This window comes from Aegilops tauschii, chromosome 1 (genome assembly GCF_002575655.3).
Source record: "Aegilops tauschii subsp. strangulata cultivar AL8/78 chromosome 1, Aet v6.0, whole genome shotgun sequence".
In the NCBI taxonomy this organism is placed as follows: domain Eukaryota; kingdom Viridiplantae; phylum Streptophyta; class Magnoliopsida; order Poales; family Poaceae; genus Aegilops; species Aegilops tauschii.
Genome location: NC_053035.3, coordinates 296,033,127 through 296,044,235, shown reverse-complemented (window position 1 = coordinate 296,044,235; position 11,109 = coordinate 296,033,127).

Below are 11,109 nucleotides of genomic sequence, written 5' to 3'. Positions count from 1 at the left end.
GTCTAGGTTTAGCATCTTTCTTTTCCATAAGATATTTAATAGCAGCATGATCGGTGTGAATAGTTACTTTAGAATCAACAATATAAGGTCTGAACTTATCACAAGCAAATACAACTACTAAGAATTCTTTTTCAGTAGTAGCATAATTTCTCTGGGCATTGTCTAGAGTTTTACTAGCATATTGAATAACATTTAATTTCTTATCAACTCTTTGCCCTAGAACAGCACCTACAGCATAATCACTAGCATCACACATAATTTCAAAGGGTAAATTCCAATCAGGTGGCTGAACAATAGGTGCAGAAATCAATGCTTTCTTAAGTATTTCAAATGCTTCTACACAATCATCATCAAAGACAAATGGTATATCTTTTTGTAATAGATTAGTCAGAGGCCGAGAAATTTTTGAGAAGTCCTTAATGAACCTCCTATAAAATCTGGCGTGACCAAGGAAGCTTCTTATACCTTTGATGTCCTTAGGACAGGGCATCTTTTCAATGGCATCACTTTAGCTTTATCAACTTCAATACCTCTTTCAGAAATTGTATGCCCCAAGACAATGCCTTCATTAACCATAAAGTGGCACTTCTCCCAATTCAAGACAAGATTAGTTTCTTCACATCTCTGCAAAACTCAATCAAGGTTGCTCAAGCAATCATCAAAAGAGGATCCATAAACGGAGAAATCGTCCATGAAAAGCTCACAAATCTTTTCACAAAAGTTAGAGAATATAGCCATCATGCATCTTTGAAAGGTAGCAGGTGCATTACATAAACCAAAAGGCATACGTCTATAAGCAAAAGTACCGAAAGGGCAAGTAAATGTGGTCTTAGCTTGATCATCAGCTGACACAGGTATTTGAGAGAAACCAGAATAACCATCTAGAAAGCAAAAGTGTGTATGTTTGGATAATCTTTCTAGCATTTGATCAATAAAAGGTAAGGGGTAATGATCTTTTTTAGTAGCTTTATTTAATTTGCGAAAATCAATTACCATCCTATAACCTGTAATATTTCTTTGGAGAATTAATTCATCTTTATCATTAGGAACGACAGTAATACCTCCTTTCTTAGGGACACAATGGACAGGACTTACCCACTGACTATCAACAACGGGATAAATTATACCTGCCTCAAGGAGCTTTAATATTTCCTTCCTTACCACTTCTTTCATCTTAGGATTCAGCCGTCGTTGATGATCAATAACTGGTTTGGCATATTTCTCCAAATTTATTTTGTGTTGACATAGAGTGGGACTAATGCCCTTAAGATCATCAAGAGTATATCCAATAGCAGCACGGTGCTTCTTCAGAGTTTTCAATAATTTTTCTTCCTCCTTCTCTGAAAGGTTAGCACTAATAATAACAGGATATATCTTCTTTTCATCAAGATAAGCATATTTAAGAGTATCAGGCAATGGTTTAAGCTCAAACATGGGATCACCCTTGGGTGGAGGAGGATCCCCTAAAATTTCAACAGGCAAGTTGTGTTTCAGAATAGGTCCCTGTTTAAAGAACACTTCATCTATTACCCTTCTTTCGTTCATAAACATATCATTTTCATGGTCTAGCAAATATTGTTCTAAAGGATCACTAGGAGGCACAGTAATAGAAGAAAGACCAATAATTTCATCTTTACTAGGCAATTCCTCTTCACGGTGTTGTCTACGAAATTTAGAGAAATTAAACTCATGAGACATATCACCTAGACCAATAGTAACAACATCATTTTCGCAGTCTATCTTAGCATTAACAGTGTTTAAGAAGGGTCTACCAAATATAATGGGACAAAAGCTATCTTGTGGGGAACCAAGAACAAGAAAATCAGTAGGATATTTAGTTTTCCCACACAAGACTTCAACATATCTAACAATTCCAATTGGTTATATGGTATCTCTATTGACAAGCTTAATAGTGACATCAATATCTTCTAACTCAGCAGGTGCAATATCATGCATAATTTCTTTGTATAAGTCAATAGGTATTGCACTAGCACTAGCACCCATATCACATAAGCCATGATAACAATGATCTCCTATTTTAACAGAAATAACAGGCATGCCTACCATAGGTCTATGTTTATCTTTAGCACAAGGTTTAGCAATTCTAGCAGTCTCATTACAGAAATAAATAACATGCCCATCAATATTATCAGCCAAGAGATCTTTAACCAGGGCAATATTAGGTTCAACTTTAACTTGCTCAGGAGGTGTATAAGTTCTAATATTGCTTTTATGAACCACAGCTGAAGCTTTAGCATGATCCTTTATTCTAACAGGGAAAGGTGGTTTTTCAACATAAGCAGTAGGAACAATAGGATCATTATAAGTGATAGTCTTTTCTTCAACTTTAATAGGTGCAACTACTTTTACTTCTATGGGAGGATGATATTTAAACCACTTCTCCTTAGGGAGATCAACATAAGTAGCAAAAGATTCACAAAAGGAAGCTACTATCTCAGAGTCAAGTCCATATTTAGTGCTAAATGTACGGAAAACATCGGTATCCATAAAAGATTTAACACAATCAAACTTAGGTGTCATACCTGACTCCTTACCTTCGTCGAGATCCCAATCTTCAGAGTTGCGTTTAATTCTTTCCAATAAACCCCATTTGAATTCAATAGTCTTCATCGTAAAAGAGCCAGCACAAGAAGTATCGAGCATGGTGCGATTGTTATCAGAAAGCCGAGCATAAAATTTTTAATAATCATTTCTCTTGAGAGATCATGATTGGGGCATGAATATAACATTGATTTAAGCCTCCCCCAAGCTTGAGCGATGCTTTCTCCTTCGCGAGGCCAAAAACTATATATATAATTGTGATCACGATGAACAAGATGCATAGGATAAAACTTCTGATGAAATTCCAATTTCAATCGTTTGTAGTTCCATGATCCCATATCATCACATAGCCTATACCATGTCAATGCATCTCCCCTCAAAGATAAAGGGAAGACCTTCTTCTTGATAACATCATCGGGCATACCTGCAAGCTTAAATAATCCACAAACTTCATCCACATATATTAGGTGCTCATCAGGATGTAATGTTCCATCTCCTGCAAAAGGATTAGCTAGCAGTTTTTCTACCATACCCGAAGGAATTTCAAAGTAGACATTTTCATTTTCAGTAGGTTCAGTAGGTTGAGGAGCAACTCTTTGCTCTACTGGTCGGGGTGAAGATACCCCGAACAAGCCCCTCAGAGGATTACTTTCCATAGTAACAAGTGACAGTAAATTTCAGCACACTATATAAATTTTTCCTTACCAAATTCCACCTACCAAAGGCGCTTCACTCCCCGGCAACGGCGCCAGAAAAGAGTCTTGATGACCCACAAGTATAGGGGATCTATCGTAGTCCTTTAGATAAGTAGGAGTGTCGAACCCAACGAGGAGCAGAAGGAAATGATAAGCGGTTTTCAGCAAGGTATTCTCTGCAAACACTGAAATTATAGGTAACAGATAGTTTCGTGATAAGATAATTTATAACGAGCAACAAGTAACAAAAGTAAATAAAGTGCAGCAAGGTGGCCCAATCCTTTTTGTAGCAAAGGACAAGCCTGGACAAACTCTTATATAGAGAAAAGCGCTCCCAAGGACACATGGGAATTATCGTCAAGCTAGTTTTCATCACGTTCATATGATTCGCGTTCGGTACTTTGATAATTTGATATGTGGGTGGACCGGTGCTTGGGTGCTGTCCTTACTTGGACAAGCATCCCACTTATGATTAACTCCTATTGCAAGCATCCGCAACTACAAAAGAAGTATTAAGGTAAACCTAACCGTAGCATGAAACATATGGATCCAAATCAGCCCCTTACGAAGCAACGCATAAACTAGGGTTTAATCTTCTGTCACTCTAGCAACCCATCATCTACTTATTACTTCCCAATGCCTTCCTCTAGGCCCAAATAATGGTGAAGTGTCATGTAGTCAACGTTCACATAACACCACTAGAGGAGAGACAACATACATCTCATCAAAATATCGAACGAATACCAAATTCACATGACTACTAATAGCAAGACTTCTCCCATGTCCTCGGGAACAAGCGTAACTACTCACAAAGCATATTCATGTTCATAATCAGAGGAGTATTAATATGCATAAAGGGTCTGAACATATGATCTTCCACCAAATAAACCAACTAGCATCAACTACAAGGAGTAATCAACACTACTAGCAACCTACAGGTACCAATCCCAGACTTTGAGACACGAATTGGATACAAGAGATGAACTAGGGTTTCAGAGGAGATGGTGCTGGTGAAGATGTTGATGGAGATTGGCCCTCTCCCGATGAGAGGAGCATTGGTGATGACGATGGCGATGATTTCCCCCTCCCGGAGGGAAGTGTCCCCGGCAGAACAGCTCCGCCGGAGCCCTAGATTGGTTCCGCCAAGGTTCCGCCTCGTGGCGGCGGAGTCTCGTCCCGAAAGCTTTCTTATGATTTTTCTTCGGACGAAAGACTTCATATAGCAGAAGATGGGCACCGGAGGGCCAACAGGGGGCCCACGAGGCAGGGGCGTGCCCAGGGGGTAGGGCGCCCCCCACCCTCGTGGCCAGGGTGTGGGCCCCCTCTGGTATTTCTTCCGCTCAGTATTTTTTATTATTTCCAAAAACAACTTTTGTGGAGTTTCAGGACTTTTGGAGTTGTGCAGAATAGGTCCCTAATATTTGCTCCTTTTCCAGCCCAGAATTCCAGCTGCCGGCATTCTCCCTCCTTATGTAAACTTTGTAAAATAAGAGAGAATAGGCATAAGTATTGTGACATAATGTGTAATAACAGCCCATAATGCAATAAATATCGATATAAAAGCATGATGCAAAATGGACGTATCACGTTGCCCTGAGGACGATCCTCACGAGGCTGGTCCCTCCAGGCGCCCTCGCGAGGATGAACCTGCCAGCGGTCCTCATGAGGCCTGTCATGCCACTCCTGGCGCGGGCCACGGTCGTCCCAGCGCCCGCCACCACGTCCTCCCCCTCGACCGTAGCCCCGGTCGCCGCGCTCGGGGCGTCGACCGAAGCGTCCTTCACGAATGGCTCTGAGCTCATGACAGTCGCTGGTGTTGTGGGTATTCAGGTTGTGGAAGGCGCAGAATGGTCGGCTGCTCTTGGATGACTCGTGCTGATCTCTGCCTCGCTTGGTGTCCGGCTCCGCCGCGAGCACTGCTGCTCCCTTGCGCTTCACGTCCTTGGCCTTGGTTTCTTCTCCTCCGGGCCTGCAGCTGGCAGCTCGAGGAGGGAGAGGCGCCCTTCCTCAGCTCTTGCGCACTTGGTCGCCAGATTGAACAGCTCCTGAGATGTGCACAACTCCTCGTGGATAGCTAGCTCTTCATTCATCTTGATGTCGTGAACGCCGTCAGAGAACGCGGAGATGATGGCCTCGTCCGTGACCTTAGGGATCTTGAGGCGAGTGTTGTTGAAGCGCTGGATGTACTTCTGGAGGGTCTCTCCTGGTTGTTGCTTGATACGGCGCAGGTCACCCGCGGCCGGCCGGCGGTCGCGAGTGCCCTGGAAGTTGGCGACGAAGCGGTCGCGCATCTCGTCCCAGGAGGAGATCGAGCCCTGAGGCAGGTTCAGGAGCCACGAACGGGCGCCGTCTTTGAGTGCCATAGGGCACCAGTTCACCATGACTTTCTCGTCGCCGTTGGCCGCCTCGATGCTCAGCTCGTAGAGCTACAAGAACTCCACGGGGTCGAGGGTGCCGTCGTAGCGAGGAGGCAGATCTGGCTTGAACTTGCCCGGCCAGGCGACGCTACGCAACTCGGGGGTGAAGGCGCGGCAACCGGCCGTGGTCGCCGGGGCCCGTCTTTGAGGTGGAGCTTGGTCTTGACGCCCACGCGCCGCTACAGCAAGAGGCGTGGGGGCCTGCCGCGGCAGACGATCCTGGCGCGGTGGTGCGAGGAGTGGCGGAGCGTTCTCTTGCGGTCGAGGAACTTCTTGGCAGCTTCTTTCTTCACGCGCGGGTGCCGGACGCGACGGATCGCGTCGCGGTGGCGCATGCCTTGGTGCCAAGGCGCCATCTTGGGGCAGAGGCGGTGGAGGCACTCCGTGAGCTGCGTCGCCCGAAGCCGGCGGAGGGCCAGGCGGGGAGAGGGACGGCGCAGGGGAGCCCCCTGCGGCGCGGACAAGCTCGGCGATACGGTCGAGCCAGTCCTTGTAGAGGTCGTCGACCGGGCGGTAGCGCAGGAGTTCATGCGCCATGAGGAGCGCGGCCCGTGCGTCCATGGGGGCGCAACGAGCGTGGGATGAGGAACCGGCCGGGGTCAGCGATGGAGTGGCGGTGCGGCCGTCCTGCCGCACCGAGGGGTGCAACGAGGACGCCTGCTGCTCGTTCCCCGCCGGGCCGGTGGCGGCATTGGCGGCGGGAGATGGAGAACGACGAGGTGGCCCACCGACGGGAGCCGTTCGAGCGACGCGGGTGGCTAGGGCAGCCCGGCGCTCAGCACGAGCACGGCGAGCGTCCGCCATGGAGATGACGGAGCAGCTGGACGCGAACGATGGAAAGGAAGCTCCGGCGCGCCCCTACCTGGCGCGCCAAATGTCGGATCTCGGGTTCCGGCAAAATCCTCAAGATTCAAACACTGGGGTGCGCGCAGAGATTTCCTCCCTACCAATCTACGCCCTAGCTCTCTAAGATCTCGCGGACGAACTCAAAGAACTCACAACACAAAGACACAAGATTTATACTGGTTCGGGCCACCGTTATGGTGTAATACCCTACTCCAGTGTGGTGGTGGATGGATTGCCTCTTGGGTTGATGATGAACAGTACAAGGGGAAGAACAACCTCCTGAGGTTGAGGTGTTCTTGTGCTTGGGTATGACTAGGATTAGCTCAGGGTCCGATTGGTTGCCCCTACTGTGGTGGCTAGTTCTACTTATATAGAGGCCCTGGTCCTCTCCCCAAATATTGAGCGGGAAGGGAGCCAACAACGGCCAATTTGAAAGGGGACAGCTAGTACAGCTTATCCTGACAAAAGCGGTTTTTGCCTGCAAAAGGCTCTGGTGGTGACGCCGTCTTGGGCTCCACGGTGACCTCCGTCCTGCCGTCCTGCTGGTCTTGGTCTCGTTGCACCGATATGGAAACCTTTGCCTGATGCCTCGGTACTCCGCGCCTGCGCTTGCCTCCTTAGCACCGAAGAGGAAACAAGGACACTGCGCGCGCTGGCACCCGCCTGGCGCCCGCCTGGTCTTGATCGTCATGGCTCACGTCATGAGAGCCTCGCGAGGTTCGCCCTGCCTTGTATCTCCGCTCCTCGCGAGGCTGCCTGATGAAGCCGCTCCTGAGGAGGTCTTGGGCCGTCCGCCTCGCGAGGCTTGGCCCCTCGCGAGGGTCTTGAGTGTCTCGCTGATGAAGATGGGCCGTACAGGCCTGCCATCATAGCCACGCCGTGGGCCGCAGGCAGGCAAGTCTGGGGACCCCCGTTCCCAGAACGCCGACAAGCGCGCTCCAGGAGAACACGCTGCTGAAATAAAAGTAGCAGTAGCGCGCCTCCTCTAAGCCGCGCTACTGGTATAATTGCCACGACCCCACTGCGAAGCTAGTTTTAGCATCAATGCGTTAATACGAAGAGCGCTACTGCTACAGATCATAGCAGTAGCGCATTCCCGTAATACCCGCTACTGCTAAGTTTACTAAAAAAAATAGTCCCACCTCGCTCCGCGAAGAGGGTTTCTACCACCTTAAATATGTTACTTCTCAAACTATCACAAGCACTTGGTCTTCATTGAACTCTATGTGTAAAATTTGTGGCCGCAATATGAGTCTTCCCCGGTTCCTAAACCGGTGAGGACTCATGTTGACAAATCAGATTGTACACAAAAAGATCATTGATGATTAATGTATTTTTGATGTCTATTTTTACATGCTGACACATAGCAGTAGCGCATTCTGTGTGAAAGGCGCTACTGCTAGGTCGTTTAGCAGTAGCGCCTTTTTCTATAGCGCGCTACTGCTAAGCCATTCTATCTCCCACCCCCCACTCTCCTCTATCCGATCCACTCACACTCACACTCACTCTATCTCCCCCTCAACCCACCCCCCCACGCCGGTCCTCCCCCGCAGGCCGCCCTCGCCTACCCCTCCTCCCTCTGCGCCATCGTCACCTCCTCCTCGCTGGACTCGGTACCGCCCTCCTCCTCCGTCCTCCCTCCACTCGCCGTCGGCCGGCCCCTCATAGCTCCGCCTTCCTCCTCCGTCCTACTCTCTCCTCCCTCCTCCAGTTGCCCCTCCTTCTCCCTCCTCCCTCCTCCATCCACAACCCCTCCTCCCTGCTACATTTTGATTTAGTAGGCTAGTTCATATGCAACATTTTGATTTAGTTGATTTAGTAGGCTAGTTGATTTAGTTGATTTAGAACATTTTGATTTAGCTGATTTAGTAGGCTAGTTGATTTAGTAGGCTAGTTGATTTAGTTGATTTATAGAAAATTTTGATTTAGTTGATTTAGTACGCTAGTTGATAGCTCTGAAGATATTTGTGAAAAGTTTTTACATTTCATAGGTGCCACTGAAATGCTTTGGTAGGTGGTACCTTGTCATCTTATATGTTACTACATCTTAGGATTATAATTGTCCATCAAATTGCTTCTCGCGGAAGAAGAATCAAATTGCTTCTCGCGGAAGAAGAACCAAATCTTATTAGGCAATATTTGGCATTTGCCTGCTAGCTATTGGTTCTATTCTAGAAGGTGTTAGTAAGCTATGAAAATATAACTGAAGAAGAACCAAAAATATCACATGCTATTGTTTTTCTTTCCTGTGAAGTGGATCGTTAATCCTTTACTCATATTGCTTTAGGGAAATGGCGCCACCACCACCACCATGTCGACTGTGCAAGTCAAGGTGCGCCAGCAGCCTTGCAACTGGCAAGCTGTTCGGCATCTACTTCCAGCCGAGTTTTCGTCATGCGACGGTAGGAAATTATATGAAATGTAAAAACTATTTTATTTTTAGTGTTGGCATTACTGCATTGTGTCATTTTGCTTTTTTTACACAGATCGTCCCATGCAATGTGAGGTTGAAATTCAACAAGCTGACAGGAGACACTGTGACATTTGAGGCTCCTGGGGGGCCGTACACTATGGAGGTCGAGAAAGGACGCAATATGTCGCAGATTGGAGGAGATGGATGGGCCCGTTTCCTCGCTCGCATGCGTCTTACTGGTGGTGAGTTGATCAGCTTCTCCTTCAGAGCAGAAAGACCCAAGGTGGCTGTCATTTATATCAACCAGGTGGAAGATGACGAAGATGATGAAGATAATGAGGACCCACTCGATGAAGATGACGAGGACCCACTTCATGAAGCCATCGTAGCTCAAAGAATGAGGTTGAGCAAGGAGGAGGCGTGCAACCTATGGGACATAATTCTGCCATGTGATGACTTTGTCGGGGTGCCATTTGTGATGGTATGTTATACTTACAAATGCAAATTATCCGATGATATGCTTAGTGTAGAGTCCAATGATATGCTGTGTGAAATCTAGTCGATGATATGCTTTAGCGTAGAATCCGATCACATGCTTATTAGTGTAGAATCCAAGGAACTATTAATAGTGTAGATAATCCATATATACTTATTAGTAGAATTCATGCTTAGTACAAATGTGTAGTACTGTGTCTTTTGATAGTGCAGAAATCTATGCTTAATAGAAATATATTTGCAAGAGTATGTGCGAGGCTATTTATTAATTGATAATTTTCTTATTCAGAAATTGCCAAAGAGCCTATCTGTGAGTTGTGGTATCGAGCCTGATGAAGAAGGCTCAGCTGGGCTACGCCTTACCGCAAGGGGCTCCGTCACCACCTGTACTTACCGCATGGACACGGACGGTCGCACACACTTAAACTCGGTTGGGTGGAAGAGATTCCTCGTTGGCAAGAATCTTCGTGTTGGACAGGCCATCCTAATTACTATCAGGAACACCCACCGCCCAGGCTTGAGGATGATGATCATCGTCGATATCATCTAGAACTACATATGTGTGTGTGGCTATATCATCTAGAACTACATATGATGATCGTCGTCGATATCATCTAGAACTACATATGATGATCGTCGTCGATATCATCTAGAACTACATATGATGATCATCGTCGATATCATCTAGAACTACATATGATGATCGCCGTCGATATCATCTAGAACTACATATGATGATCGTCGTCGATATCACCTAGTACTGCTTGAGGATGCATGTTGACTATATATGAAATTGTTATCTAGTACTCTCTCCGTTCCAAATTACTCGTCGTGGTTTTAGTTCAAACTAAAACCACGACGAGTAATTTGGAACGGAGGGAGTACTACCTAGTATCTATAATGCTTTATGAAATTGATATCTAGTAGTACCTAATATCTAGAAATTGCAGTTTATTGAAACTGAAATGGGTAGGAAGCGGGGGGGGGGGGGGGGGGGGATGATGAAAGATATAGCAGTAGCGCGGGGCTAGGAAACCGCTACAGCTAATTAATAGTAGCGCGTTCCGGAAAAGCGCTGCTGCTATAGTCAATAGTAGCAGCGCGGGTATAGACCGCGCTACTACTAACAATTAGCTGTAGCGCCGTATTAGTAGCGCGGCTGCCCGCGCTGCTGATAGCCTCAAAACTCGCGCTACTACTAGGGTTTTCCCTAGTAGTGGCAAGGTGGCCCGAACCTGGGTAAACTGCCATGCCTCTTTTCCATTCGGTTCGTCGAGCTAGGCCGTGAGGTTAGCAAGCAGGCAGACTGGGGAGGACGAGTTCTTCGCACGCACCCTAGAGTTCGAACCTCTCAAGGGTCTGCGGAACCCGAAATCGGACAGGGTTGGGGTCGGAGTTGGAGTTCATGGCGAGGGAGAGGTGGTGAAACAGAGAGGTGGAAGAGGAGAGGTGGTGAAACAGAGGGGGTTTGTGTGTGGTGCTGGTTAGTAGGGTGGGTTAATATAGGAGCGTTAGGCCGATATGAATGAATGCCGACCATTAAACTGCGTGTTGTTCATAACGCAGATGGACAAGGGTAAGGAGGTCATGCCACCATTGAAGAAGGGCAAAGAGGTCGTGCCTCCATTGGTCGAATTGCCGGTGCAGGATCACCCAAGCGCCAAGCGGAGGAACTATGACC